The 6985-nt window shown below is 41.0% G+C and overlaps 1 long non-coding RNA gene across 1 annotated transcript in view; it reads right to left on the bottom strand.

The window, feature by feature from the left end:
- The window catches only part of LOC142099546 (uncharacterized), a 6288-nt gene extending 1435 nt beyond the window's left edge, over positions 1-4853 (bottom strand). Inside the window, exon 1 of the long non-coding RNA XR_012678569.1 lies at positions 4524-4853. This is a non-coding gene — a long non-coding RNA (uncharacterized LOC142099546). The remainder of the gene's footprint in view (positions 1-4523) is intronic.
- Positions 4854-6985: the final 2132 nt, after the last annotated feature.

The following is a 6985-nucleotide window of genomic DNA, read 5'->3' as shown; positions in this document are numbered from 1 at the left end:
TGTTTTGTGTTTTGGATCCGGATTTTCGTTATTTTTGGGGTTCGGATTTGTCTCGCAAAACACTTGACGAAAGGTCTCGGTTCGGATTTAAGGTTTTGGATTCGGATTTTTTTTGAAAAAAACATAAAAAGTTTAAAAATCAAGTTTTTGGGCTTATTTTCACTCCTAGGCTATTATTAACCTCAATAACATTCAATAACAAGCATTTCCACTAATTTACAGTGTATTCTGAACACCTCACAATATAGTTATTAGTCCAAAACGTTGCAACAAGGTATCTTTCTGGACTGCGTAGAGGAGTGGGTCACCACAATATATATTAAAAACCCTGAACTTTTATGATTCGCACCAATAAATGTACCTGGACTGCGTAGAGGAGTGGGTCACCACAATATATATTAAAAACCCTGAACTTTTATGAATCGCACCAATAAATGTACCTGGACTGCGTAGAGGAGTGGGTCACCACAATATATTAAAAACCCTGAACTTTTATGAATCGCACCAATAAATGTACCTGGACTGCGTAGAGGAGTGGGTCACCACAATATATTAAAAACCCTGAACTTTTATGAATCGCACCAATAAATGTACCTGGACTGCGTAGAGGAGTGGGTCACCACAATATATATTAAAAACCCTGAACTTTTATGATTCGCACCAATAAATGTACCTGGACTGCCTAGAGGAGTGGGTCACCACAATATATATAATAAGAAAACCATCAACTTGTTTGATTCGCACCAATAAATGTACCTGGACTGCGTAGAGGAGTGGGTCACCACAATATATATTAAAAACCCTGAACTTTTATGATTCGCACCAATAAATGTACCTGGACTGCCTAGAGGAGTGGGTCACCACAATATATATAATAAGAAAACCATCAACTTGTTTGATTCGCACCAATAAATGTACCTGGACTGCGTAGAGGAGTGGGTCACCACAATTTATATTAAAAACCCTGAACTTTTATGATTCGCACCAATAAATGTACCTGGACTGCCTAGAGGAGTGGGTCACCACAATATATATAATAAGAAAACCATCAACTTGTTTGATTCGCACCAATAAATGTACCTGGACTGCGTAGAGGAGTGGGTCACCACAATATATATTAAAAACCCTGAACTTTTATGATTCGCACCAATAAATGTACCTGGACTGCGTAGAGGAGTGGGCACTGGGCACCACAATAAAATATATAAAAAACCTTCAACAGGTCTGCATTACACTACACATACGGCTGCTCCTCCATCCTCTCCATCATATACATGTTGGAGTTTTAGCATGTGACAACCACTTGTTTTTGATAATGTCAGTGCATTTTGAATATTTTTCAATTTGCCCCACACCACTGAATGTACTTTATCTATGATACGCATCTATCTATCTTGACTGCGTAGTGTGGTGGGCCCGGTACACAATTTGGTACCGAGGCCACAATATAATTAAAAAACCCTCCACGTGTCAGAATTCCACCAAAAAAGGGTATGGACTGCGTAGTGTGGTGGCCCCGGTACACAATTTGGTACCGAGGCCACAATATAATTAAAAAATTGGGCATCAACTGTCACCGTTGTTTAATATCTGATACACCTAAATATGGACTGCACAGTGGAGTGGCCCCGGTAGTAAATTTGGTACCGGGGACACAATACCTCCATCAACCCTCTAAATCCCACTCCACTGATGGCGGACACCGGGCGCACGTCTAACACCAACATTGCAGTTACAGCCGCAGTTATACGCTTTGCAATAGGGTGACTACTATCGTATTTTGTGGTCATGGCAAACGACTGTTGGACGGTCAATTGTTTTGTGAAAGACTTAGCGGTCTTACGACTTCCCCTCTGGGAAGATGACCGACTAACAGCAGCAACAGCAGCAGTGGCAGTAGTAGGCGTACCGCTGCAGGATTCCTCGGATGAATCCCGTATTGAGGAGGACTCAGTCTGGCTGCTGACTTGGGCTGCAGGACTGAATCTGATGGAGATTGTGGAGGAAGTTGACGAGGAGGGTGTTGCTGGTGTGTATCCAACTGGACCACGGGATTTAGGTGTCCCTGTACCGATGAGGGTCCTAGCCCCAGTTCCTGAACTAACCACTGAACTATGAAGGTTATTCAGGTGACGTATAAGGGAGGATGTTCCTAGGTGGGCAAGATCCTTACCCCTGCTTATTTGAGCTTTATATAAGCTACATATGGCCATACATTGGTTGTCTGGATTTGGATAAAAATAACTCCACACCTCAAGAGGTGCATTTTTTGGTCTTCTGACCAGGCATGACGATGGGCTTTTTCATCCCATGGACATCAGCTGTTTCCCCCCCTGGTGCCTCATTTACAATAACCACATCACCATCCTCATCATCAAGTTCCTCCACAGCGCCAGCTACATCATCAATAGCCTCCTCCCGAGCCACCTCTTCCCGTACAGTGATGGGAAGGTCAGGCTTGACAACCACCAACATCCTTGGACTCGCCTTGTGGATTTGTGATAATTTCTCTTTAGAAGGCAGAGTTGTTTGCTGTTTTGTTGCTGACAGCATAACTCTCTTCAATTTTTTGTAGGGGGGGGGAGGAGGAGGAGGGCTAAGATCCGTGGGTGAAGCTGAACCACTAGTCATGAACACGGGCCAGGGCCTAAGCCGTTCCTTGCCACTCCGTGTCGTAAATGGCATATTGGCAACTTTACGTTTCTCCTCAGATGATTTTAAGTTTCTCTTTTTGCTACTTTTTCTTAACTTGGGCTTTTTGGATTTTACATGCCCGGTACTACGAGATTGGGCATCGGGCTTGGAAGACGACGTTGATGGCATTTCATCGTCTATGTCATGACTAGTGGCAGCAGCTTCAGCATTAGGAGGAAGTGGGTCTTGATCTTTCCCTACTTTATCCTCCAAATTTTTGGTCTCCATTATATGTAGCACAAGATACTGCAGAATGTGTGAACTTGGTAATATTGCAGTACCAATGGACTTATACTGCTGGATTGGTTTTGCAAATTTGGTTATAATTATTATATATATATATTATTTTTTTTTTTACTTTTTTTTTATTTTTTAAAAACTTGGGAATAATGGGGAAATAACTATGCCCTTAGAAGCACAGAGCACAGGACACAGCACCACTGGACTGAACAGGACACGGCACAGGACCCAGCAGCACTACGGAACTCAGCAGGACAGAGCACAGGACACAGCACCACTGGACTGATACTGCAGAATGTGTGAACTTTGTAATATTGCAGTATCAATGGACTTATACTGCTGGATTGGTTTTGCAAATTTGGTTATAATTATATATATTTTTTTTTTAATTTTTAATTGTAATTTTTTTTTTACTTTTTTTTTATTTTTTAAAAACTTGGGAATAATGGGGAAATAACTATGCCCTTAGAAGCACAGAGCACAGGACACAGCACCACTGGACTGAACAGGACACAGCACAGGACCCAGCAGCACCACTGACCTCAGAAGGACAGAGTACAGCACCACCGGCACGGCACGGCACGGCACGGCACGGCACGGCACGGCACAGCACTAAACAGCACAGCACTAAACAGCACAGCACAGCACTAAACAGCACAGCACAGCACTAAACAGCACAGCACGAGATCTACCAGGACAGAGGACCACCTAACACACCCTCCCTCTACCCTGATCAATGCCCGAGTGAAGATGGCGGCGACTAGCGGGGAATTTATAGGATCCGAGTATCGCGAGATCCGACAACGGGATTATGAGTCAGAGCCTCAGTTTCAGATTTGAATTTGGTGCCAATACCCGGATCTGTCTCGGATCTGACTCGGATCGGCAACGTTCGGGTGGGCTCGGATTTCATAAATCCGAGTGCGCTCATCCCTAATTTTTATGCAAAAAAACTAGCTCATTTATATTTATATTATAAGCCATGAGGGTGGGGGGACATGGGGGCTGACTGAGATGCGTGTCACTATCACACATTTATATAATGTTCTATTGCATTGGTCAAACTGTGCAAATGAGGGGACTCACTCGTTTAAGGTTCCCCTACAAGAAACACATGGCATCCCAAGGAGAGTATAGACCAAGCCCCAATCTCTGCCACTCCAGAAAATATTTATTACATAAATGTAAACCTACATTAAATATATTTATGGTTCAGGTCCTAAGAAATGTATTGTGTTTCGTCTTATATTAAAACACATTTCACCCGCAGGAATCCGGTGTCACCAGAGAAGCGATTGCACATAGTGGTCGCTAGTTATGATTAATATAAGATTAATTCTCCAAGGTACTGTATGAATGGATTAGTTTAAACCAGATTTTCAGCGGTTCCCTGAGGCAAGACACTTACACAGCTGTTGAACTGAGTTGTCCCCACCTTTGGAGAAGTATTGTTTGAAGTGACCTATGGCCTGCATTGTACTGCCTAGACTGAATTCTACAATATAGTGAGTCTGATTTCAGAATATTCTACATCCTTGCTAATTGGTCAGCATAGGTTAAAACAATATATAAACAGTCCTGTTGCATACTTTTAAAACACAAACAGTTGCACAGATGAGAATAGGCGAGGGTGAGATGGTGATAATTTCAGTACTCCATTGACAAACCTAGAATAGAAGAGATGAAAGATGGTTAGCAGTTGTCTTGTTTAACTACTTATTACTTATTATTTGCATTTGGACTATTATGGGATAGAAGATTCCCATTTAAAGTTTAGAGGGGTGAACAATGGATGTGGAGGTGTTTGTATATAATTACATTTTATATGGAAAATTTGACTTTCACATCAGTCAATATGGTCTCTCTTGTATATATGACACTTTATTACATTATTATATTATGTAAAGATAGGGCACTGTGACTTTACTACTGTTAAATATGATTTTTTTGTTAAGGCCTCATAAAACCTTTGTTCAGCCATTTTTGTAACTCGCATAGATATATTATTTGCTAAAAGAGATTATTCATTTTTCTGCTGACATGCAGTTTTACAAGATTTACAAGGTTAAGCTGACATAGATAACTGAATTTATCAAGATATGTGAACAATAGGTGGTTACATTTTCAGCTCATAGTGTGGGAGCTGTGCCTGACGTTGGACATGGTAGACAGGAGATAAACCTCCAGCCCCCCTTGAGTGAAGAACAATTGACACATCTGTCCTGAGAAGGGGGAGAAAGTTAAACACCTCAAGAATACGTGAGAAAGTTAATCAGCAGCGTATCCCATAGACTATTGTATGCTTATGACGTAGGATTCATATATTCAGAAGGCTATAAAGACATGTATCTTGATATCAATAAACAGAGAATATTCCTTGTATACAGAACTTGGTCTGTGTCTATTCTCTCCAGCTGATTGAAACGCTTCCAGATATACTTGACACCACAGGCAAACTTGGATCAGAATTTTAGATCTAACACTACTAACAATGTCTATATCTCTACACTATAGTTTGGTATAGGTACATACAATTGTACGTCTGATGAAAGTTTGGAATAAGTAGTACTGTTTTTGAGCTGGACCTTGCACATCACCAAAAAACAAAGCTGGGGTTGTTCTACAATAATGTTAAGTCTGTCCTCCTCTATGGCTATTAGATTTGGAGAGAGATTTGCTGGCAATAGAACCCAATGGAAGTGCTTCTCAGAAGCCCTTTGCTCCACATAGGGGCTACAGGAAGAAGAAAAATACATCATACCAGAATACAAAAATAACTCAATTTATTCAATATACCCTTCCACTAAATATACCTCCACCTTTCTGCTCAGCTGTTCTCATGAAAGTTTATCACACATCATTTTCAGTACATTGCATTTAACGTTAAAAGTAATTTTTATTTCGACAGCATTTTAGATCACAAAAATGATCAGAAACAGCGGTGACATATTTGTTGCAGATTGCACTTCTTTCATACACTATCCATAGGCACATGCTGGGAACTTCCTTGTGGAATAATAATTTTATATTAAACAGTGCCCTTCTATCAGCATACAGACAGAACACATCTTCAATGTAACTTTAACATGAGATGAAACTAGAAGACTCCATGTACAACAGAGTACATTACTATAATACAGAGTGACAACACAATAACACATTTAGGAACAGCTCCATCTGCAGTCCCTTCAGTGTAATCACTCATGCAACCTTTCTGATTCTTCTTCTCCCCTTGCTTTTGTGTCTTCCCTTTCTTTCTTGCTGTGCCACTTTCTGATTCTTTTGATTTTCGCTCTCTCAACACCCCACACGAAAGAAGACAGGAACTGATCAATTTTGTGAAACACAGACGTGGGCAGAAACTCTGGTGCTTGTTGAACCACATGCAGGAACTTGTGTTGGATAATCATATTAATAAGATTTATCTGCCCTGGCACTGAAAAAGGCAGTTTTCCCTAGGTATGAACTTTAGATTTTATCAAATCAATTTGGGGCTGAATATTCAATGTCACCAGATATCCAAATACCTAAGTATTTAAGGCGCACAGTCCATTTTGGGGGGACCAGACTATGGGAGTGCTTACTAAAAGGCAGCTTGCGCTTAGATTTACCTAGAAGGTAATCCATTCATATTTTCTAGGTGGAAAGCCAATTAAGGTGGGAGCCAGTGGAAATATTTTCAACGTAAATCGATTCCAAAGTCTTACAGGTTTGCTCCCACTGCTGTTTCCTTATGCTTCCAAGATTTACTGATCTCCATTCTTTATTTTTCAAGGTGCCCCAGAGGTAAGCCTTAAATGAGTCCCACACTAAAGGGTGTTGTGCCGTGTGTCGGTGTTCAAAGCAAAGAATCCTTCCCACAGAGCAACCAGCTCAGGTAGCCCCCATGAGAGACAGCCAGAATGGGTAAAACTTCCACATGTCCTCTAGAAATATTATAATCAACATGGAATAGATAAGGGAAGTAGTCCATGGCATATATGTCAAAAAACGCAAAGCAGGTACCAATAGGCTAGAGATCAGTGCTACATCAATCCTGGAAAACACATTA

The sequence above is a fragment of the Mixophyes fleayi genome, chromosome 8, assembly GCF_038048845.1.
Source record: "Mixophyes fleayi isolate aMixFle1 chromosome 8, aMixFle1.hap1, whole genome shotgun sequence".
In the NCBI taxonomy this organism is placed as follows: Eukaryota; Metazoa; Chordata; class Amphibia; order Anura; family Limnodynastidae; genus Mixophyes; species Mixophyes fleayi.
Note: the sequence above shows the minus strand (reverse complement) of the source record. Positions and strands in the feature narration are given on the sequence as shown.